The sequence below is a fragment of the Macrotis lagotis genome, chromosome 7 (assembly GCF_037893015.1).
Source record: "Macrotis lagotis isolate mMagLag1 chromosome 7, bilby.v1.9.chrom.fasta, whole genome shotgun sequence".
NCBI lineage: Eukaryota > Metazoa > Chordata > Mammalia > Peramelemorphia > Peramelidae > Macrotis > Macrotis lagotis.
The window spans coordinates 185,293,995-185,320,035 of record NC_133664.1 but is presented as its reverse complement, the minus strand read 5'-3'; the positions used below and the strand labels follow the sequence as shown (position 1 = coordinate 185,320,035).

Sequence of the window (26,041 nt, the reverse complement as noted above, 5' to 3'; positions counted from 1 at the left end):
CTCAGGCACTGAATTAAACTTTTGTTACTTCAGATTTACTTACTACTAATAGAAGAAAACATTTAATGGTTTGTTTTTTTTTCTTTTAAGGGAAGAGGGAGGTAAAGGAGGAAGGCAAGGATTTCCTTAGATAGCTAATTTGATTGACAACTGAATAGTTCCCTACAATACTTGATCTCCCTTTGAAATTTTAATGATCACAAATGACCAGTTCCTGTTCGGTGACAAGAGCTTGGCATAGCTTCATGCCAGTGGTTGTAGTTACAGCAGAAGCATGGGGGAGGGGAAGAGGAATTTGTTTGCCCTATTTCTCACACAATTAAATCACTTTTGAAGGGAGAAGGTACTTAAATAAAAAAATCAAATAGTCTTTTGAAGTTCAGAATGAAATGCTGACATTGGAATCTTTCTTTTGCTTTTTAGGCTGCTTGTAAGCAATCAACCCTTACAGGGTGCTGGGGATGGGACTTCCTACCACAGCCACCACCCAAGCAACTATTTTTAGTTTAAAACTGGATTGCACTGGGTTGGTGGTGGTAGCAAGAAGCCCTGGGACCTTATTCAGAGCAACTAGCAAATTCCATAAAACATGGGGTTCAAGTTAAGAATATTAAATCAACGTGCCAATTTATAAATACTACAGCTCATTCTCTTATGCTTCCATAGGCTGGAAGATACTTATTCATTTGGGAGAAGGGTGAAAAGACAAAGATTTATAAATATTTTAAACTGCATCTGATTTGAGTGATTTTTTTTTATCTACAAAATTCTTAGTAATTGGTTTCCCCAAAGTGGGAAGGATAGTGAGTTCCTTGTTGCTGGTGGTGATGTTCAGGCTGAGTTGGGTGATATCTTGTTTTGTTCAATGTTTTAGATAAGGTTCCTACTAGAGGATGGCTTAGACTTATGTGATCTTTCAAATGCATATCCAGCTCAAGGTTCTTCAGTTCTATGAAATACATTTAAATATGTGGCAAAAACAAGAATGATATCTGATTGAAAACTTGATAATGAGGATTGGGATGTTCTCCAGTGCTTAAAACAATGATTTTAATACAGAGAGTTTATTGTTTGCTTAAATGAATTAAATAAATGTATAAATAATTAGATATTTATAAACTATCATTTCAGTCATTTTCATTTAGCCTTGACTATATCATTTATTTTATCCTATTTAGGACTATATTTTTAAAAAAATTCCAAAAACGTTTTTGGAAAGAACCAATTTTTATGAATACTATTTGGAATTATGTTGCTTTTAAAGGTTATAAGCAATATTAGCTTTTTAGGTAACCTTTTTTTCCTTTTTTTTAAATTAAAAATATTATTTGAGTTTTACAATTTTCCTCCCAATCTTACTTCCCTCCCCCGCTTAAATAACCTTTTCAAAAATGTTTTGCAATGTCCTATAAAATAGGTGGGAAAAGTTTCCTTTTCTGAATCAATAGCTAAGGTACAGATATGTCATGTTGCCTCATACAGGTTAGTAGGGAAGTAAGGATGTACATCTCATTTTGATCATAAATTTACCAGTTTATAACTTTAGCTTACTATTCTTAAAGTATTTCTCCTCAAAGTGTCTTAATTGACCCATTAGAAGGATTTTTATTAAAATTACAAAATTCTTCATTTACAAAATTAGGATGACTATTTCAAAGTTCCTTCTAGCTGATAAAAAGTAAATAATTATCCTCATAGAGATGCACACATGATCCAAAAGACTGGAAGATCCATTATATCAATACTCCCTGTGCAATTTGCTATTTTACATTCTCCAATGAACTGCCACAGACCCACTATGGCCAAACATGAACTCTATCAGTACCTACAAGCTGTAGAGTGTACTTTCTGATCAGTAACCTTGGAGACAATCAGGGTAGGCCAATTCTTCCAAAGTTCAGAGCTAAACTAGGATAAGATGGGCATTCCTTTAGGTTGTCTATTCCTATTAGAAGACTACCTTGTTCAAAGAGAATGAGTAAGTTCAATGTGCAAGGACATCTGTTATAGTAATATACAGTAGATAATGAAGAAATTTAATTATGAGAGTAACATTTCATGCTACACTAATCTGTCTGTAAAAGTAAAGTGGCATAATGTTTTTTTTTTCCAGTCTGTAAACTACTTTAATTCTACAACTATTCATTGACTATGGGCAAGTCACTTAACCCCTCTCTAAGCTTTGGTTTCTTCATTTTTAAAGAATGGCAGTGTTTGTTAACATGAAAGGATTGTTATGAGGATCAAGTGCAATAACAAATACCCTTTGAAAACAAAATGCTATAAATATAGCTTTTTCATAGGATAAAACTATGGTTTTAGAGCTATAGAGGACATCAGAAGCCTATCACATACTTTCTGTTATGTAGAAATATGCTGGCAATAAGGTGTGGTAGGTGAATTCTCTTTTATTCATAATTCTTTCTTTTATAAGAAGATAAAAAACATCCTAGAAATCATTCTTAATTCAAATTACTAAATTATAATATTTTCAAGGAAAATTGTGAACTTATCAAATTAATAGTATGTACTTGATTAGTCCTTCATTAACTGCTCAACTATGAAATTACCTTTATGATGAAATTATTCTGGTATAGAATTTTCAATAAAATGACAGAATTTTAGGTGATTCAAGCTGAAGTGTGACATGGTATCATAGATATTTCAGATGACAATTATAAAATTTCATTCACATGGTTTATTGCATAAGACAGCAAAACTTGCTTTCTGACTTGGCTTATATAAATCATAAGCCATACAGCTAACCCTTATGTATTTGGTAGTGCTAACTACTTCAATAAACAAGGGGGTCATATATTTTCATAGTTTGAAAATGAATTAACTCAGCCCACTAGATGGCCATCTTTTGAGTGCATTCAAAGTCACATGGTGATATAAAATGGAAAATATTAGTATGTTTCTCTAGACGTCAGGAACCAAACCAGGTTTGAACCCAGGTTGGATTTTGATTTGTAATCACTTTTCTTTACCCTTTTATAAATTATTTTTAATGTTTAAAATTTTGAGTTCCAAATTCTCTCCCTTCCTTCCTTGTGAATTCCTTTACATGTGAGCTCATGCAAAACATTTCCAATATTAGTCATGTTGGAAAAAAGGAAGAAAAATAAAGTAAAAAAAGTATACCTCAATCTGCATTCAGGGTCTTCAGTTCTCTCTCTGGAGGTGAACAGCCCTTTTCATCATAGGCCTTTTGGAATTATCTTGGATCTTTGTATTAGAGTAGCTAAATCTTTCACAGTTGATCATCATTACAATATTGTTGTTCCTCCTAGTTTTTCACTCTTTGCATTGCATTAGTTTTCATACAAGACTAATGCATTTTTTTTAGCACAATAGTATTCTATCACAATCATATAGCACAGCATATTTAATCATTTCTCAATTAGTGAACATCTCCTCAATTTCCAATTCTTAGCCACTACAAAAAGAGATAATATAAAAATTTTTGTACACGTAACTGTTTTCTTTGATCTCATTGGGATATACATACTTAGAAGAGATATTGCTGGGTAAAGGGGTATACAAGTTAATTTGGCCCTTTATACTTGATAAAAGAGGTCTTGCTGTAAATTTCCCCCATCCCCCAGTTTCCTGCTTCCCTCTAGTTTTGGCTTTGTTTCCTTTGTGCAAAACTTTTTAAATTCCATGTAATCAAAACTATCTATTTTACTTTGTGTAATCCTCTCTCCCTTTTTATTTGCTCATAAAATCTACTCTTATCCTTAGATCTGACAAGCAAAATTTTCCCTGCTTCCCTAATTTAATTTATGTCCTTTTCTTGGTTTACAATGTGTGCTGTTCTATACTTAGGTTCTGTCAGATCTTGTCTGTATATAGTGCACCATGACTTATGCCGAGTTTCTTCCAAACTCTTTCCCAGTTTTCCCAGCAATTTAATGTCAAATGTTGACATTCTTCCCCGCCCCCCCCCCCCACATCTGGATCTTTGGGTTTATCAGGCACTATTTATGTAATGTAAACCTAATCTATTCCACTGATGCACCCCTCTACTTCATGACCAGTACCATATTCTATGGATGAATACCTCTTTGTAATATCGAGTACTGAGAAACCACCTTCCTTCACTTTTTTCTTTGATAATCCTTAACCTTTTGTCATTCCAGATGAATTTTGGAATTGTTTCTCTTATAAATCTTATAAAATAATTCTTTGGTAGTTTTATCAGTATGACACTAAATAAGTATAGCAACTTTTCTAAAACTTGTGAGACACCTTTTGTTGTATTAAACAAAACAAAAACATTTAAAATTATGCCCATACTTGCTAAAATGAAATTCTTTATTTTATACATTTAGCAAGCATGCATCTGCTCTGTAAAAAGCACTGTACTAAGCAGAATGGAAGATAGAAAGATTCTCTGCCCTCATCTATGATAGACTAATAGGAAAATAAGAAAATAGCAGTCACATACACATATAGAAACTACAACACGTAATACTTAGGTACATAGAATGGATTTATGACACTGACTTCCTGCTTGTTCCATGAGCAATACATTTCATCTCGTCAGTGTAGAGCATTCTCTGACAATTCTTGTCAGGAAAGCTCTCTTGTCTATTCTGCCTACTTAGCCCCAGTGTTTCCTTTGTCTCAACTAAGATCCCACTTTCTATAGGAAACCTTCCCCAATCCCTCTTGTCTTTCCTCTATTATTTATTTCCTATTTACCTAATAAATAGTTCACTTTGAATCTATTTGTTTGCATATTGTCTCCTCCATTATACTTTTCAGGTTTTGGGACCTCTCTATCCTGATTTTTTTCCTACCTATCTGACTAATCCTTTGGTGAAATCTCTTCCATACCCTCTAACAAAAAGTTCCATCCTCGGCCCTCTTTCACTCTCATCAGCTTCCATGAATTTAATTACCATCTTTATTCTGATGATTCTCAATCTACCTTTTTTTTCCCCAGCCTCTTCTGCTGACCTCCAAATCTCAGATCTCCAACTGTCCTTTGTTTTGTTTTGTTTTTTTAGGTTTTTGCAAGGCAAAGGGGTTAAGTGATTTGCCCAAAGCTACACAACTAGGTAATTTTTAAGTGTCTGAGTCTGGATTTGAACTCAGTTCCTTCTGACTCCAGTGCTAGTGCTCTATCCACTGTGCAACCTAGCTGCCCCTCCAACTTTCTTTTGGACATCTCAAACTAGATGTCCAATAGAAATATTAACTTAATATGTCTAAAACAGAACTCATTATCTTTTCTTCTAAATGTTTCTCCTTTACTACCTTCCCTCTCAGATGGCAGCATCCAATCTGTTGGATATGCCAAAGCCTGTGGATTTCATTTTTGCAAAATCTCTCAAATAGATTCCTCTCTCCACTATTGCTAAAGTAGTGCAGGCTTTCATTACCTTGTACCTGGATTATTGCAATAGTCTGCCAATGGGACTTTTGCCTAAAGTCCCTACTCTTTCATTTCAGCCTCCATTCATTCACTAAGGTGATCTTCCCAAAGTGGAAGTGGAATTTTTTTCTACACACATTCTCTTTCCCCCCTTCTTTCTAAAAACTCCAGTAGTTTTTATTATCTCCAGGAGCAAATATAGAATAATCTGTTTGATTTTCAAAGTACTTTGTAATCTTAGTTCCTTGAACTTTTTTGGTAATATTTTCATAGCAATTTTAATATATCTGAATTTCTTTATAATCTTAAAAAAATCTAAAAGACTTCACCAGACTACCAAGGGGAGGTCTCTGACATAAAAAAGATTAATTACACCTGATCTACACTATCCCAAATTCTTTTTCTTGATCTGTTGTTGCTAGCTAAATGCTTCTTTACTTGACTTGAAAGAATGTCCCTTTTTTTATTTCTATTAGGTTATCTGTAAGATTATCTATTAGTTATCTTTTAAAATCTATTCCCTATATTCCCCCTTTTGTCCCTTTTCTGTCCTTGCTCAGTGAAGTGCTTACTTTCAAATCTCTTATTTTTAGTAATTTTCTATTACTGTACTTATTCAAGAAGTTTATGTTTACTTTGTCCTCATTATTTCTTTTCTTTTCTAAGTTATTCTGATATATTATGATTTGTTCACTATCTCCTTTGAGTTCCTTTTTTATGCTCTCTGAACCTTTTGAATCTTCTGAAATACAAAGGTTGATCTCCCTTTCTATTTTATTTTTGCTTTTGTAGCTCTACCCACCTTCCATTTTTAATATGGTCTCATTCTTAAAAATAACTATTAACAAGGGAAGTATTGTCTTTTGGAAGCAGCATCATAAGATAGGAGTAACCCTATGTTCCCAAATGGTGAGTCTTGGCCCCATATCCTGTCCTTGCCATGTTCATTCTCTTCTCCTGAGGACACTCTCTTCCTGAGTGTTCTTTTGCATATGCTCTAATAACTTCCCCTACTCTTTTCTAGAGATTATAGGAATTATCATCCCTTTATTTGTTGTTATTTTCTGCCTACAGCTGGTGGATTTTTTCCAGATGGAGTTAGTAGATAAATATCACTCATTCCCATCTTTCTCCTCCCTGTTTATGCAATCTCTTAATCTTCCATTCCCTCCCACAGAAGACATTATCTACCTCTAGGGGCTCATAGAGAGGATTTAGTCCTTTATTCATGAATTCAGCTCTACAACTTTTGTTTTTCTTGATTCTTTAAGTTTTTTGATCTTTGAAGGGTCCTCAGTATTCTTTGTCTCTAAAGACAGTATTTGCCTTCAAAAAACCTAATAGTATAACTACTAAACAAAAAAATGGATTTTTGTTGTCTCCTTGGTAATTGGAATTTTTCTGCCTTTCTCTTTGTTCTCTTTGCATTATTTATAATTTGAATAATCTTAAAATTTATTTAAAAAATCTTAACTGGGGCAGCTAGGTGGTGCAGTGGAAAGAACACTGGCCTGGCCTCAGGAGTACCTGAGTTCAAATCTGGTCTCAGATACTTAATAATTACCTAGCTGTGTGGCCTTGGGCAAGCCACTTAACCCCATTGCCTTGCAAAAAACTAAAAAACAAAAACACAAAAAAAATTTAAGCAAAGTGACATGGTATAATATATACCCTAAAGGTCAGAAAGAATTTTTCCATTATTCAATTATTCAATTAAGTTATTACTTCAGAAAACATACTGACTTGCATGGTCCTGGGTAAGCCCCTTCATCTCATTATGTCCCCAATTAACCAATAATTATTTGTTAATTTCAGTTTTGGGACATCATGTTGAAGATGTCTCCAGAACATCTAATTTGTAATTTCTATTAAGAAATTGTGGAAAAAGGACTTATTTGTTGTTTGTCCTTTGTCTTTTTTTTCTCCCTTCTGATTTTTTTTCCAATTACATGCAGAGATAGTCTTATTTGTTGTTTGTCCTTTGTCTTTTTTTCTCCCTTCTGAATTTTTTTCCAATTACATGCAGACATAGTTTTCAACATTCACCTTTTTGCAAGCTTTTGAGTTCAACCTTTTTCAACCACCCTTCCTGCCCTCCTTCCTCCCCATGGCAGCAAACAATCTGGTAGATTGTACATGAACAATCGTGTTTAACATGGTAGGCATGTTGTGAAAGAATTAGAACTAAGACATGAAGAAAGATCTTGAATGAGAAAGAAAAAACATGAAGTTTTAAAAAGTGAATGTAGATATTGTGGACAAGTGAATGAATTCAGGCAACATAGTTTATCCTCTGCATATTCCATAAAAAGTTTCTCAGGATTGTCCTTGATCAATGAGTGGCTGAGGAGCTGAGTCCAACTTGGTTGATCATCTTACAATATTGCTGTTAATATAAACAATCATTTCCTGGTTCTATTCATTTCACTCAGCATCAGTTCATGCAAGTGTTTCCAGATTTTTCCAAAGTCTGTCCATTCATTATTTCTTACAGAAACACTAGTGAAAACTGTTTTCCAGCTTTCTGAATTCCTTCTAATCTTGGTTGCATTGGCTTTATTTGTGAAAACTTTTTTCTTACCCTCCATCCTAACTTTTCCCTTTTTGTTCTTTTCTTTGTCCTTTCCCCTATCCCTCCTCACAAATATTTTGCTTTTGACTTATAACTGCCTGAAACTGTCCTTTCCTCTATTCCTTCCTAGCCTCTCTGTAAGGTAAGACAAATTTCCAAACCCAGTTGGTAATATATATTATTTCCTCTTTGAGCTGAATCTATACAGAGTAAGATGCAGTCAGTGTTTACATTCTCCCTACTTTACTTCTACTATAATGTGTCCTATGCCTCTTCAGGTGATGTTGTCTTTTAATGCATTCACCATCTTCTTCCAATGTCAAATTTTCTGTCCTATTCTGGTCTTTTTTATCAGGTGTGTTTGAAAGTTCTCTATTTCATTGTAAATTTATCTTTTCCCCTGAACAAATATGCTGATTTTTTTTCAGAGTAGTTGATTCTTTGTTATAGTATAAACTCCTTTCCCTCCAGAATATCATTCAAGGCTCTGCTGAGCCTTTAATGTTGAAGCTGCTAAATCCTGTATAATTTGGAGTGCAGCTACCTGGATTTTCTTTTTTGGCAGCTTATAATATTTTCTCCTTTAGCTGAGAATATTCCTTGGAGCTTTTATTTTGGGAATTGTGATCACTGAATTCTTTTAAGGATTATTTTATCTTCTTGTTTTAGAATATGAAGGCAGTTTTCCATGATAATTTCCTGCATGATTTTGTCTAGGCTCTTTTTCAACCACGGCTTTCAGGTAGACCAATAATTTGTAAATTATCTCTTCTGGATCTAGTTTTTAGATCAGTCATTTTTTTTCCCCAAGATGTTCTTTATGCTTCTTCTGTTTCTTTAGCTTTTTGTTTTTTTGGATGGAATCTTAGTGTCTCATACAGTCATAGTTTACATTTGTCCAATTCTAAATTTTAGGGTTTTATTTTCTTCAGTTAGCTTTTTTTAATTGGTAAATTTTACTTTTAAATGAGTTGTTTTCCTTTTCAAATTGGTTAATATTATTTTTTGACGAGTATTTCTTTTTCAGTTGGACAATTTTGGATGAGTTAGGTTCCTTTTCTGGTTGGCCATTTTTACTTTTAAAGGAGTTGATTTCTTTTTCACTTGGCTAATTTTACTTTTAAAAGTATTGTTTTCTTCAATTTATCCTAATTCTCCTATATAACTTTAATTTATTTTCTCCATTTTTCTTCTTCCTTTCTTCTTTGGTTTTTAAAATTCTTTTTGAGCTGTTCCAAAAAGAAGTCTTTGGGGATTTTTTTGACCAAATCAAAAACCACTTTGAGGCTTCACTTGTAGGCATTTTATTATTGCTGTCCACTTCTGAGATAGCATTTTTTTGTCCCTCTCTGAATTAGTTAATTAGTTTTTTATGGTTTGTGCTTTTTTTTTCTCCTGGGGCAAAAAGGGAACACAGTCCATGCTTTTTTGTGTTGGGGCTAGGGGTCTGGTCCCTGGCTTGCTCCTTGTCTATGGCATTGACAATGGTATTTCAGGTGCTAGTGGTTTATTTTTTGCATTAGTGTAGCACAACCCAGTTCTGCATATTGTTCCAATATTTCTGGAGCTCAAATTTTGTCTTCCAAGATGGGGTTGGGACCTTCACTGATAAGCCTACAGCATCACTGTGGCTAAGAGCCTCCCACTGGGTTTTGAACTCTCCCACCAAAATTGGGTTATATTCCCTTCTTACACATGTGAGACAGACCTTTACTGAAGTTCTTCCGTGGTTTCTTGAGTTGAACTAGTTTCACTCCATTTTGGGGGGGGTGGGGATTGTCACTTTAGGGTCTGTTTAGAGGCCTCATTTAAAGTTGTTTCTGGAAAAGGCCCCAGAGCTTCCTAGCTTTATGCTTCCAACTTGTCTCTGCCCTTTGTCTTTCATTTTTGAAGAGGATTATATCCAAGTCGACTTTTGAGGTGCAATTTTGGTTTCCCTGTAACTTTGGATTTCCTCAGTTAACAGTGTTTTTAACTGAACTTGAATGTTTAGGTAATTGTCTTTTTTAAATCAAATTTATTTATTTTACTAACTATATACAAAGATATTGTCAGCATTCATTTTTTTCAAGGTTTTGAGGTCCTTATTTTCTCCTTCCCTTCTTTCTCCCTTTGACACTGAGTAAACATATAGGTTATACATGTATAATTATATGAACCATTATATTAACTATTTTCATATTAATCATATTGTGAAGGAACTATCAAAACAAAGAAGGTGATCATTACATGATGTTGCTATAAATGTATACAGTGCTCTTCTGATTCTGCTCACTTCACTAAGTATCAATTCATCCAAGTCTTTCTAGGCTTTTCTGAAATTAACCTGCCTGTTATTTCTTACTGAACATTAGTACTCCATGACATTCATATACCAAAATTTGTTCATCCATTCCCTAATTGATGAGCATCCCCTCAATTTCCATTTCTTTTCTACTGGAAAAAAGAGCTGCTAAAATATTGTTATACTTTAGAGTTGTTTTAATTTACATTTCTCTAATAGTGATTTGGAGTATTTTTATGATTATAAATAAAATTATTAATTATAATAAATATAATATAACATAATTAAATATTATAGAATATCTATAATTTCTTCATCTTAGAGCTGCCTGTTCATATCCTTTGACCATTTATCTATTGTGTAATGACTGATATTCTTATAAATTTGACTCAGTTCTCTGTATATTTTAGAAAGAAATCCTTTATCAGAAACACTGAAAATTGTTTCCTAACTTACTGCAATCCTTTTAATCTTGGTTTCATTTATAATGTTCTCTCTGGTTTGGTTATATGCTCTTCTCCTTTCCATAGATCTGAAGATAAACTATTCCATGTTTGCCTACCTGGCTTATGGCATCACTTTTTATGTCAAAATCCTATATCCATTTAGACCTTATCTTGATGTGTTGGTCTAAGCTTAATTTCTATTACTATTTCTATTTTCCAATTTTCCCAGCAGGTTTTGTTAAAGAGTACCTAGAACCTGGAATTTTTTGGCTTTATTTAATAGTAGAGTACCATGATCATTTAATATTGTTTCTTTCATACCATTTTATTCCTTTGGTCCATTTTCATGATTATTGCTTTATGATTATATTTAGACCTCCCTCTGCATTTTTTCATTAGTTCCCTTGATATTATTGACCTTTTGTTCCTCCAGATGAATTTTTATTGGTAATTGATTATTATAGCACCAGATTTTTTGAGTTATGTTAATTTTGGAGACCCACAATTCTTGTTAGGTTTTCATATTCTGTCTTTAAGATCACTCACTTTGGCTTGTCTAATATTTGTTTCTCTTGTGTTAGATCACCTACCATATCACTTTTTGTGATACAGATCTATTAATATTTTTCATAGCTTTTACAGACAGTTTACAATCCTGTATTTAATTTTTCTTAGAATGCTAATTTTTAAAAATTCTATATTGAGAGTTTTAATTTCTGATCTAAATTTATTAATTTCTTGTTTTGACTTTTTTGAAACTTTCTGAAAGTTCTTACCCCACTCCACCCATGATCTTTGGGAAGGTCACAGAAATCTGTCTTCTGTTAGTATTGGTTCAGGCTCATTCATATTAAATCTATTTAACTTATTTTGAGTCCTCTTTGAGCTTTTCCTCTGTCTTTTATTTTTAGGCTTTGCTCAGGTTTTCTTTCTTGTTTTGTTGCTATTTAAGCTATTCTTTTATTCATCATCTTGCACTCTTTGTCCTTTTTTAAACTGTCAATTTCACATTTTCGTAGTAGTAAGAAAAATATCACATTAAAATTAATTTCTAAATGGATAGGCAAGAAATATAAAATTTCATTTCATTTTAAGAATAGCTGAATATGAAAGTACATCTTTACTGTAACTAGTTAGTAACTGATATTGCTGTTAACTAATTTATATAGCACTTACTATGTATCAAGCATTGTGCTAAGTGCTTTACAATTATTATCACATTTCATTCCCATAGCAACTCTGGGAGGTTAGCACCTGCTATTATTCCCATTTTACAGATGATGAAACTGAGGTAAATAAAGCCCAAATGCCTTGCCCAGGTCATACAATAGTGTCAGGATCCGGATTTGAAGTCAATTTTTCCTGACTCCAGGCCTGTTATTCTTATTTACTATGCTACCTGGCTACTATGGATTATCCTGCCTTTCTGGAAAATTGTTTGGAATTATTCAGGAAACAATAATAAACATCGATCCAGTAAATTCTTGACTGGATCAGTAAAAGCAACAAAAATGTTCTTTTCTGCCCTAACATCATTTTTAGTGAAATAAATTATGTGTCCCCAAATTGGCATATGACTGAGAAAAATTATGGCATATGAAACTAATGACATTAATTCATTTTAAATAATGATGAAAATAAATTGGAGAAGCATGAAGATATAATTGTTTGATAAAATTCAGAGTAAATAAAGCCAGATAAAAATAAAATATAATGTAAATGATAATTGTACACAAGAAATTTAAGATAAAAATGTAATGACTACTGTTGATTCCAAATGATCATATTTGAAAAGGGAGGAGGAAAGAAAGGATGGGGGGGCATAGAGAAGATCTGGGCCAAAATCACAGATTCTTTTTGTCTGAAATTAAGTTTCTTAATTTTAGTGATAGAAGACAACATATAAAAAAGAACTGACAGGAGAAAAGTTTTCTGTCAAACTCTAGAGAATTAAGATTGATTTGTACCCTTCCTCAAAAGGGACGAATTCACCAATTGGAAAAGGTGATCAATGGGGAAATGAGGGAGGCAGCTAAAATATAGTGGTGAAGACCAGCGAATAAAGCCCTTCCTGAAACAGATGATTCCATGAAGAATTCCCCAATTATGAAGCTATTGATGTGTCAAAACAATAAATTAATTACTTTATCATTGTCTTCCTCCTTGGAAGTCAGTGGCATTTTCTTCTCTTTTCCAGAATAGTTCTAGACTTTTGATGTTAAAAAACAACAAAATTTGAGAGCTCTCCTTTTCTCCCTTGCATTAGGCAAGATTCCAAATATTAACACATCGACTGCCTTTAAGAAAGTTACTGTAGTAATGCATTTAGTTCCAGTCTATTGAGAAAGGAGGTGCAAGGTCATTCCTAGAACATCATGGTCCCATCAAATGATTTAAAAACAAAAACCTGAAATTTCATTTGCAGAGGTACAGAATACTAAAGGAAATTGAAGAAAATAAACTTCCTTCCTATAGGGAATGAATTCAGAGGGCTAATGATGTCTGGTTTAAGAAGAATAGGAATTTCTCTGCAGAGTAAGAATTGGAATGATTGTTGTGAAAGATATTTGAATTTCAAACCAGTTTTTTTTTTTTGCCCTTTGCCATTCCCAAGTTAAGAGGACAAATTTGCATTTTTAAGCTAAAGATTAGCCAGAGCTGTAAAACATTTTGTACTTTTTCAGGTGCCTGTAGCTACTCCCAAAATACCCAGCTTGTTCTCTAGCCAAGGTGAAGACTGCCTCATTTTCATTTCAAATTCTTGAGTCCGATGATGTGAGGTAAGTCTAAAAATGTTTACATCTTAAATGAAGAGCAATTCTTAACCTGCCTTGGTGAAAGGGTTCTTTGATCTTTAGCAACTTAGAAGCTGAAATTCAAAATTGATTTACCAGGCAGAGAAGAAACATTTGCTCTCATTTTGGTAACCTAATATGTAGTTTTCCTACTTTAAAAAAGATGGGCAAGTCTATATTTAAGTACTGAAATGACATACATTTTTCTAGATGCTTCAATATTTTTCTCAATTACTTTGTTTCATTTGCTAATAGCATCATAGACTTTGAAGAATACATTTGACTGAATACTTATCAAGGATGTGCAAAGTATTAGGATAGTGAAATAGAAAGATGAAAACCTTCAGGGAAACCTTCAAGTTCCATATTTCAATTCCATATTTTTTTCCTTTGCTTTAATACAAATTCTAATTTGCAGGCTTTTATTTAGAAGAAAATAATGAGTTGAGATCAGTGGTGTTTCAGTGTTGTTTTAACTCCTTACAGTGCTAACCTAGATGAATTCACTCTCCCAGAAAGTGTTCAAAGGGAGGTTTGATGATTCATTTCTCCTGGTGTTGTAGAAAGAGACATATTTCAGTTAAAAGTTGACAGTTCAGTATTTTTTGCAGCTCTTGAATCTATGATTGTGAATGTGTGAGTTGATATTTTGAAAATAAGCTTGAAACTGGAACACAGAAATAAATTCTGGATCTCTAAACAAACTTGCAAAGTAGCACCTATCTACACCATTGCCCCTAGAATTCTAAAAATGTCTTTTCAAATTGTGAGTTGCTTGAGCACTAGCTCAACTCAGTATTTGAAATATAATAACTTGTTTTGAGTTTGTAAGTAGTGCTCAATTTTGAAGGTTTATAATAATGAAAAACTAGTAAGTCTCTGTTTTACCCCCTCTGATAGTCTTATGTAGTCTGTTGTTGAACTGAATGAGATTTTGTGCCTCATTAGCCCTCCTTATATGAAGAGAGAAGAATTCTTTTTAAATCTAGTACATTCTATTATATTTTACCTATAGTAGAATGATTGATTTTTGTTTGTTTACTATGTGCTTTTATTTATATTTTTTATTTTGCTTTTTATTGAAAATTTTTAATTCAAATTTTCCAATTGCCTGAAAAAGGTAGTTTCCTTTTCTTTTTATTTTCTTTGCAAGACAATGTGACTTGCCCAAGTTCACACATCTAGGTAATAAGTGTCTGAAACCAGATTTGAACTCAACTGCTCCTGATTTCAGGGTTAGTGCTCTATCCACTGAGCTACCTTGCTGCCCCACAAAGGTAATTTTCAACATTCATCCATTTGCAAGTTTCAGTTCCATATTTTTTTTACCACCCTTGCTCCCCTCCCCCATCCTCAGTTGTGAAAGAGGAATTAGAACTAAGGGGGGAAAAAACCATGGAAAGGAAAAACATGAAAAAGGTTTTTAAAAAAGAATGAACATGCTGTTTTGGTCTGATTTCAGAATTCACAGGTTTTTTTTTTCCTTTTGATGTGGATGACATTTTCCCGATTTCTCAGGATTGCCCTTGATCACTGAACTGCTCAGAGGAACTGCAGCCATCACAGTTGATTATTTCACAATGTTGTATATATTGTATACAATGTTCTCTTGGTTCTGTTCATCTCACTCAGCATCAGCTCATGAAAATATTTGCATGATCTTCTAAAGTACAGCCGCTCATGATCTTTTGTAGAACAATAATACTCCATAGCATAATACTATAACTTGTTCAATTGATGCCTAATTGATGAGCATCTTCTCAGTTTCCAATTCTGTGCTTTAAAAAAAATTGGTTAAGGATCCTAGCAGAGAAAATAATGAACTGGATCTAGAAACAATCACCTTTTTGAATAAACTTCACATCTTTAGTGGCAGTAAACTTCCAGGGTATGAGATCTTATAATTATTTTTTAAATTTATAATGATTTATTAAATTAAATCCTTATTGTTGGATTCCAAAGACTCCCAATAATTCAATTATCTTTTTCAGATTATGTAAAGGGTACTAATTTTTAACTAAAGGTACCAAGGTTCTGGGGACTTTCTCTGATTTTACTCCATGCCTGGAAAGTTCTTCCTCTGCTTCATCTTCATCTTTCTTTAAATTCCAACTAAAATTTCATCTTTTACTAGAAACCCCTCTTAATTCTAGTGCTTTCCTTTTGTTAATTATTTCCTATTTTTTGTATATAAACTTGCTTAATATATTTCGGTTTTCATATTGTTTCCTCAAGAAGTTTGCAACCTTGTTGAGGACAGGGAAAATATTTTGTCACATAGTAGGTAAATGTTAATTTGTTGATTGATTAACTGGTGAATTAATTTACCAATGATATTGAGTTTTAATATAAAATATAGCAAACAACAATCAACTAATGAAAATAATACTGATTAAGATTAATTGATTTTAATTAATACTGATTGATCATTTTGGGAACACTAATTTTTAATTTGTTTTAAAACTGCTTTCCTCATGAGATTTAGCAAATTAATTAAAAAAAGATGAATATATTTTATGTAACTTCCTAAGTATCTGATTTATAATGTATAAAGGCATTTTTCTTTAGCAATGAAGATTGCAACCTAGCCATACCCTCTTATTGGAGGTGAGACTCTTGTCTCTGTTTTCCCCTAAATTCTCAATAAGGGGTTCTTCAGTGTATTTGGGGAATGTCCTTTAAGATTTCTTGATGCTGTGCAAATACTAACAGTAAAAAATGGGGTGCTCAGCCATTATCTCTCACTCTTGCTCCTTGACTCACCTATTTCCTATTCTAGTATTCTCTGATAAGTGTAATGATGATTTCTTATTCAATATCCACCATACACCTTGTGATCATTATTTGGGTAATTGACTCTCTATAAATCTCTCCTCCAATATCTCGCTATTCACATAGCTACCACTCTAGTTCAGTGAGAAGTCATCTTTACCTGGCCTCCTAATTGTTCTGTGCTTCATGTTTTATCCCCTCCTCTCCCATGTGTTGTTCTCAGAGCTGCAAAAGTGACTTTCTTTTAGCACAGATCAGATCATGTTCTTGTTTCAGATACAACTGATATAAACTCTTCTGTTTAGTTTCTAGAGTTCTTCCCTACTTGGCCCCTATCTTTCAAGTTTCATTATATACTTGTTCCTTTTCCATACACAATGTTGTTTTCTGTTTGTCCATTAAATGACATTACTGGACACAATCACCTATTTTCTTATCTCTACATAATCTTGATGAGAATATTTTACTTATATATTGTGGTCATCTTTGTTTAAGGTATGGGAGGGAAGCAGAAAGACTTTTCCATGAGATGATATCTGCATAATTCAAAAATTTACAGATGTGAAGATTCCCCTGTTTATTGACTGTTTAAGAATACCTGTTTAAGAACACCCTTTCAAATAAGGTATTTTCCATGTTATTTGCCATTGAAAGGTAAAACTGTAGTTAGCTTTCTTTAAACAGCTTTATGCTTATTAATATTGAACTAGCATAAAAGAAACATTTGTCATAGTTGTGGGAGATGCTAGAACAAAATTCAAATGGATTGCATTCAGATGTGATGGTCATCGTCATGACACAATGATTGCATCAAACTCTGTAATATTTCAGAATCTACTCTGCTGGCCTTTTTTCTTTCTGACTTTTCAATCTCCTTCACACTCCCTAATTGTATTTCTCAAGGAAGTATCTCTCTCTCTTGATCCCCTCTTCTCTTCTTCCTCTCACTCTCTGATTTGATGACCTCTTAACCTCCCGGGATTTAATTATCACAGATCTATGTTTAGTCCCCATCTCCCCGCTTAGCTTCAGTTTTCACATCTCTAAATACCTAATAATCACTTTAAACTCAGTAGCTCAAAGGCATCTCAATGACATCATGTCTGAAACCAGACATATCTTTCAAATACAAACTTCCTCTGTTTCTGTCAAAATTTTCACTGTTTCAGTTCCATATATATATATATATATATATATATATATATATATATATATATATATATATATGATTTAGGTTCTCATCACTTCTCACCTGGCCTCCTGTTTTCCCAAATCTCTTCCCCTCTCCAATCTTCCTTAGATGTTTTTAGTGACTTCCTTAAGTCTAGAACTAACCTTTCACCCTTTCATTCAATAAAATCCAGTGTTTCCCTGTTACTTCTGGGTTCAAATATAAAATCTTCTATTTGATTACCTTATATTTTGGCCTCTTTGTACATTTTTCTGTTATACTCCAGGACACAGTCAAAATCACTCCTCTATTCTTTGCATTCTATCTTCCATGACATTCTATTTCCTATTTCCATGCTTTAAAATTCATTGTCCCTCCACTCCTAGAATTAATGTCCATCTTCATCTGTCTGCCTTTTTAGCTTATGCTTGAGGTGGTACATGAGCCTTTTTCTGATTTTCTCCCTTGTTGGTTTCTACCCTCCATTCAGTTATTTTTAACTACTTTGTATTTATTATCTTCAAATTTAGTCTATGTAATTATGAATGTAAGTTTTACATGGTTAGGATCATTTCTTTTTTTGTATTTATGTCTACATTGCCTAACTTAGTGTCTGACACACTAATTTCTACACGAATTATTTGTTTGATTTATTGATTTATTCTGTAAAAAGTTGAGGTTGATTTTCCACTAAGAAAAAAATAAGCAATTGAAAAACTCCTGTTCATATTACAATTGCAATAGGAGGAATGGACTGGGCTTCTTTTGGGAAATTGCATAGTATTTTTAATGATCTCAAACTCCTTTACCAGTGGTAAAGCTTAGATTTCTACATTTAATACAATCATAAGGTTGATGTTAAAAGAATGAAACAAATAAGAGAGGATAAAGCAGAAAGGGTCTGTGGTGAAAGCCTAGATAGTTGAGTCCCTATGTGAAGAGCAATGGCTGATATTATCATTATATTCTGGTAGAGAAATATTATCTTTCCCTACATTTTGCTGGAACCACATCTTACCTGAAGGATAATTCCATGTGTCAGAATCCACCTCTTAATATATACATCTTATTTAATCCAGTGCAGCAGCCAGTTAGAAAATCGTTAATAGGATGAGTCAGAAGCCCCAGTTTTCCACAAGGAAAGCTGTACAGTACTACTAAAGCTTTGGTATGCTTACACTTTCTGAATATTTTAGTCTTTATATTCCTGTCATGTAACTAAAATCATAAAAACTTTTACCCTAGTTACTTTGATCATTTATTCCAAACTTCTGTTCAATGCAAAAAATTTCCTTTACAGCAAAAGAGAATTTCTACTTCAGTAAAAACAAACTCTTCAGTGATAGAGATTGTATTTAAAGCAAGGACATCTTATTTCATTTGTGAATAGATCTAGTTATTTGAAAATTCTTCCTTATATTGAGATTAAAATCTGCTTCCATCTATCAAATCTATTACTACTTTGGGGTTTTAGGGATTCTTGCTTTTATAAGTCAGCCCTGCAGACCATATTCCCCCTTCAGTTATCTCCACAGGAATTTGCAGTTCTTCACTCTTTCCTCATGGCATAGTTTCACAATCTTAATACCATACTTGTGTCACTACCCTGAAGGTTCTTCAGTTTTTAATGTTCTTCAAAGGTAGAATAAGAGTTTAATGGGTTGGAATGAAAAATATGGTTTAATATTCATTTTACAGGAAATTTTATTGTAGACCATGGTCTATATAGACTTAATCTATAAAGTTATTGATCTTTTTAAAAAAATCCTCAATATTTAAAACATTTTTTTCCTTTTATATTTGAATCTCAGAACTTGGCATATTAGTCAAAGTTTAGTCTGAATTAGTGCAAGTACAATGAAACTATATTCCACAAATTGTTTTGGATAATTATGTTTTAATTGAGATCAAGTATCAAATTCACTTCTGAGGCAAATGTATTTGCTCATTTGGATGTTGAACACAAACATACCATGAACCTTTTTTGCATTAATCTCCTACCTCATTTTATACTTCTACAACTTTTCTTAAAATTTTATTTATTTATTCATTTATTTAAGGCACTGGGGTTAAGTGACTTGCCCAAGGTCACACAGCTAGGCAATTAAATATATGAGGTGGATTTGAACTCAGGTCCTCCTGTCTCCATGCTTGGTGCTCTATCGACTGCACCACCTAGCTGTCCCGTACTTCTGTAAGTTTAGAAAAATTATACAAGTTATGAGCTATTCATTTATCTCTCATTAATCTTACTATATTTGACCTTTTTATTATTCTGGACTATTAAAAAGTTTTTTGTCTAGAAGTAAATTTTTCATAAAATTATTAAATCAGAATATTTCTAGGCTTCCATTAATCTATTACTCAGTACTTTTAATATGGCTCAGCCAGTTTACTGTAATCTAGTTTACATTTTTCCAAATTGTAGTCCAGAAATCTTTTTTTTAAGGCAGTGGGGTTAAGTGACTTACCCACGTTCATACAGGTGGTAAGTATTAAGTGTCCGAGTTTGATTCAAGCTCCCATCCTCCTGACTCCAGGGCCAGTGCTCTATCCATTGAGCAATCTATCTGACTCAAGTCAGAGTATCTTAAGAAACTTTGTCAAATGCCTTATTGAAAAATGATTATGCTGTGTCTACACCATTTTCCTTGATTTCATTGTCTAGGAATCTTATAAAACAAATGTATATCAAGATTAAGTTGGGATGAAAACTTTTAGTGAATCCATACTGGTTTCCCTCCTTTTCTAATAATCAGTTTTATAATCTCTACTCCATATTTAAATTCTGAGCTTCAAAGAAAACCTTTTAGCATGAAGCCTTTTTTAAAATAATACAATTTAAATATCTACATTTTATTATATCTGCTCTATTTTTTCCCTTTTTATGCCTTTTCTTTTTAGAATATTGATGGAAAGAATTAATCTCTTCATTTTTAAGACATTTACCAAGTTTATTGAGGTGAAGCTGTCTGAAAGTAATTATCTTTACATCAATATTAAATGAAGAAAGTAGGGGAAGGGGAAATAATGAGATGGTACACACACACACACACACACACACACACACACACACACATATATTATTCTGTTTTAGGCCAATATATCACTGTTTTTTTCCCTTTTATACCCACAAATAAAATAATGATGAATATCTACAATCAGACTTCAAAATTTCCAGGAGAGTAAATTCTTTACAGATCCTAAAATGAAACCATCTGGTTATAATCAATCATTTCACAATTTGCATATGGATTTTCTCAGTAACCTCAGAATTTCTGCTTGAATTTTTTTTTCATTTTCTTATTTTAAGCAGGTTTACCATACCCCCCATGGGTTTTATATGCTTGCAATTCATTTTAGGATGGGATGTTCCCAAATAAAGCTGTAATAAAGAAATATTTGCTATTGTCACAAAAAATCATTTGCACAATTTTTAAATAGCTTGATATGATGGTATAAGCAAAGCAACTTGGTACTAGAGAAAGATATTTTCTATAATATAAGTTGTCATAGTAACCTATATGCTGATACTTCCTTGGATGTCAAGCCTGAAGAATTTCAGTGACATTCAGACTGCATTCATCATCCTTTCATTTTGTATTAAGGAGTCACCCATTGTGACCTAATATAGTTTTTTAAAGATTTTTTTAAAGATGATTTGCATATTTTAGCCCTTCTTTGTAGATGAAATTAAAAGGTCATTTGTTTGTGTGTGCATGTATATTTGTTAATTTTTTTAAAATCTTCCATTGAATATCTTTAGCAATTGATGTAATGTTATTTTAAATGGAGAGAAAACAAGTATTTTGGAAGATTTGAAGAAAACCTTCCCTGTTTCAAAATAGGTATATTATTTTGAAAATAAATAGTAAATTGCTAATGTTTATGGAACTATGATGCAAGTTACTCAAATTATGAACTCCATCTCATTCCTGTATTTTGAGATGTCATTTTATTTATCACAAACCTCTTATTTAAATTGTCTTTCAGAGAAAAACCTTAAACCAGAAAGAGACAATAGGGGTGGCTAGGTGGTGTAGTGGATAAAGCACCGGCCTTGGAGTCAGGAGTACCTGGGTGAACCCAGGTCTCTGTTTGGTCTCAGACATTTAATAATTACCCAGCTGTGTGGCCTTGGGCAAGCCACTTAACCCCATCTGCCTTGCAAAAACCTAAAAAAAAAAAAAAAGGACCCGGGACCTTCTCCAATAAAAGGTGGAAGAGTTAGATAATCACCTTGGCAGAACAAAATTGTAATTTGAGTCAAGGTTAACAGTTAGTAAACATTACCAAGTACCAGGCATTACCAAGTTCTGGTTTTACTGTACAAAGAAAGACAAAAGACAGCACCTACTGTCAAGGAACTCACTGTTAAATGGAAGACACAAGTAAACAAATATGAATGAACAAGCTTTCTATAGACTAAATAAATAGGAAGAAATTATCAGAATAGTTGGGAAAGTCTTTCTATAGGATTTAGTTAGGAAAGAAGCTAGGAAAGCTAAGACAGAAATGAATTCCAAGTATAGGGATCAGTAAGAGAAAATGCCAGGAGCCAAGAGATGGAGTGTCCTATTCATAGTATAGTAAGGAGGCCAGTGTCACTGATTTAGAGTGGATAGGGAGTTAGGTATTAGATATAAAAGTAGAAAAAAGACTAGAAATTTGCATGCTGGCTCATCTCCATCTGAACTCTACCCTTCCTACTATAACTGATACTTAGACTTCCATAACCTAGGATCTTTCAAAATCCACTTCTCTGTTCCTGAGGTAGTTAATCCTCTACCCTAGGACTCAACCTAGTTAAATACGGAGTGTATGTAAACTAAGCTTTTTAAACCTTTCTACTAGGTGACCATTAATACCACCAAGTAAAGCTTCCATTTAGTCCTCCACTCAGGCCACTTCACCATCTTATCACTTCCATTCTGTTCACTTCTCCCTTTACTCTTCACCTTCAAACAAGATGTCTCTAGGATAAGCAGTTTATGATTCTAGACTAGAACTCAAGAGAGAATGTGGCTGGATATATATCTATGAGTTAATTGCATTTAAATCACAATTAGGAGGCCAAACCAAGATGATGGAGCAAAGGCAGGGACTTGCCTAAGGCCTCCCTCAAACCACTCTTTGGTGTAGATTGTATTCATCGGCTAGAAAGAAACATTTCAGAAATCTTGGACAAAAAATCAGGAAAACACAAGTTTTAGCACCTTCTGCATTAAGGAATTATAGGGGTTGGAATATGGAATACAACTACCTAGGAAAACTGAACATACTCTTTCAAGGGAAAAGATGAATATGAATGAAATAGGTTTCATTTCCAAATTTCCTGATGAAATTACCAGAGCTTAACAGAAAATTTCAAATATGATACTCAAGTGATAATAATGTCTGCCCCTCATTTTTGAAGAAGACCACAACATCAGGGATGTGGTAGCTTGACAAACACATGAATTGGATTTGAGTGAGGGGGTGCTGTGCTAAGTGACTAGTCTCATTTTCTCCTCCAGAATCATCTGGGTCTAGAGGTCAAATATAAATTGGGACTGGAGGTGGGCATGGATGCAAGGCAACCAGAGTTTAATAACTTGCCCAAGGTCACACAGCTAGTAAGAGTCAGGTATCTGAGCCAGATTCAAGTTTTCATCCTCTTGCCTCCAAGACCAGTGTACCGTTCACTTATTTTTTTTTATTTAACTTTTCTTGAGTTTTCTCTTTTTTTTTTTTGTGGTGGGAAGGCTATGTCTTCCACAACATGACTTACGGTAATGTTTCGCATAACTACACATTTTTGATCTGTATCAAACAACTTGCTTTCTCAGTGAGAGGGATTGGAGTGAGAAGAGTTTTAAAAGTAAATTCTGAAACTTATTTTTGCATGTAATGGGAAAAATCAAAATAAAATAAAAAAATAAATCACAGTTAAACCTTTGGTAGTTGATGAATTTGCTAAAGAAGAAACTATAGGGGTGGCTAGGTGGTGCAGTGGATAAAACACTGGCCCTGGAGTCAGGAGAACCTGGGTTCAAATCCGGTCTCAGACACTTAATTACCTAGCTGTGTGGCCTTGGGCAAGTCACTTAACCCCATTTGCCTTGCAAAAATCTAAAAAAATAAAATAAAAAAAAGAAAAGAAGAAGAAACTATAGAGCAGGGTTAGAGGACATTTGGCCAGATCATTTGGTCTGATGGTGCCAAGGCAACCACAATAGATCTAGGAGCTTTTTAGGAGTGAATTAATTATTTGACCAAATATAGCAGGTTAAATTTTAAATTGTGGTCCTTGACAGAAAAAAAGGTTCCCACCTTTTCTATAGAGAAAAGAAGACCTGGGAAGGGGTCATTATCATTAAGTATCAGAACTGAGTGATAATTCAGCAAAGAAAATAGGTAAAGACTCCAGAAAGATAGGAAGAAAACTAACTATAGAATAAATGATACCCCAAAGAGGAGAGAGTTTAATTGATCGCTTTACTCTGACTCCTTTCACTTCCTTTCTTCAGACCAAGCAATTACAGATCTTTCATTTCTATAATATAAAGTTCAACCTCTTCACCATCCTATTGTATTCTATTTAGTCATTGTCCCTCCTAAAATCTTCCACCTTAAATTAAGGGAGAATTCTGGGCTTTTCTCTGCCAGCCAGTTCTGAAACCTGATAATTGAGTTTACATTCACATAGGCATTTTTTTTCCCTCTTGGCAGCTTTCTGCTTTTCACCAGAAGTTTAGCAGAGGAAGTTAAAACAAAAGTAGGGAATTGTGGTTTAGAGTACTAAAGGTTTCTAAAGTTCCTTATTTTCTGGCTTGATGATCTAGGCATTTTGCATTCTTCCAGAGAGAATGATAAAGCAAAAGAAGTCTGATTAAAAATATATGAAATTTCTAGGGGCGGCTAGGTGGCACTCCTGGAGTCAGGAGTACCTGAGTTCAAATGCGGCCTTAGACACTTAATTACCTGGCTGTGTGGCTTTGGTCAAGCCACTTAACTCCATTTGCCATTTAAAAACCTTAAAAAAAATATGAAATTTCCATTGTGTTTAGTTTCTCTTAGTAGGTGGAAAGATGGCTTGGAAGAAATGAAGAATATTCATACAGTCTGCTAACTTAGGAAGATTCATTGACAAAATATGGCTGTTTAGCATTGTACCAAATTCAGTAGTTCAAAGGTATTAACCAAGGACATATATGTACATTGGGTTATTTTTTCTTTTAGTGAAATAAATATTTGCTGATCAATTCACACTCCTTGTTCTCTTGCTTTGAGAATGACATGTGGAAAACATTTGTTTGAGATAGTTGACTGAACTTAAGGAATTACAAAATGAGGGTAACTGGTCCATCTGGAAAATGAACATTTGACCTGAGTGGGTTCAATTAAATACTTTTTTGATTGACTATGTACAAGGCATTATTACTATATTGTGAGGATACATCCTTAAGATGTTGTTTGAACACAAAAATTATGAAAAATACTGAAAATATGAAAATATGAAAAAGACTTTGCATAGGAGAAGGCACTTAAGATTTTCTTTGAACTAAACTAGTGATTTCTTGGTTTAAAGTTAGTTAGTGAATTTATATGCCAAAGGAAGGTGGGCATGCCTTCCAGGTGAGGGACAGCCTGTGTAGATGTATAGGGTGCCTGATGAGATTGTCCTCAGAGAGGAGCATGACATCAGGGAGGTGATGCCATGACATGCAACATAGCAAGTGCTGTGCAAAGTTGCCAACCTCACTTTCTCCTTAGGAGACATCTGGGTCTATTGGCCAGATATGGATCAGGATGACTGGAGAGTCTGAATTCAAATAACACATACAGTAAGTAGGGGGTAGGAAGTGATATGGTCATAAAAACATGACAAGGAGTAAAAACAGACTTTTATGTAATCTTTGTAATTTGGTAGGGTTACATAACTTATTTTGATAAATATAAGATGACTAAATTTTTCTCCCCTGAAATCTTATTAAAAGTATACTTTCTTTTTTTATATAGTTTACTTTCTTTGTCCAAGATGGGTGGAATTTTCCATTGTAAATATTTCAAGAATCCATGGCCATAGTATTTTTTGAACAAGGTTCCATGCAATTGCAAGTAATAAGTGTTTCAATCTGATACGAATGTACTGCTATAGACAAATAATGTTAGAGTAGGGATAACTTTGGAAATATAATGTAGTAGTCTGTATTTTTTTTATCAGGAAGTACTAATAATCATTAGAGATACTCTGTTTTAAAAGGAATATACTTCAGAACAAGAAGCAACAAACCCAAAGGAGACTTAAGAAAGTAGAAATCCTTTTCCTTTCACTCATAGGTATCAGGACATTCAACAAGTAGTATTATTTATCCTAATTTAGAACTGAAGCAATGTTTTTTTCTTTCAAGTGCCCTTGGTCTTGATTAAATTTTATATATTCACATTTGTTTATAACAAAACAGTGCCAGATGTGGTGGAGCATTACCTGTAACTCCTAGCCACCCCTCACCTTCTACTCTTTACTCTTCTTTATCTCTCTTATATCCAAACAACAGCCAAATCTTGTTAATTCTACTTCCAAATGAAGTAACCCAAGCCTATATATTATAATGTGACCAAGTTAAATTACC

At 33.5% G+C, this 26,041-nt stretch overlaps 1 protein-coding gene across 8 annotated transcripts in view; it reads left to right on the top strand.

Annotated features, from left to right (window-relative positions):
* RASSF8 (Ras association domain family member 8) overlaps positions 1–26,041 on the top strand; it is an 85,667-nt gene that overhangs the window by 24,513 nt on the left and 35,113 nt on the right. For 3 of the 8 annotated variants that reach the window (XM_074194206.1, XM_074194205.1, XM_074194208.1), the window contains one exon: positions 13,373–13,468. The exons of 3 other annotated variants lie outside the window; for them this stretch is intronic. The gene's annotated coding sequence lies outside the window, so the exon portion shown is untranslated. Of the gene's footprint in view, positions 1–10,557; positions 13,469–26,041 lie in introns of those variants that run through there. 2 more of the 8 variants (XM_074194204.1, XM_074194207.1) reach the window with 1 other exon arrangement.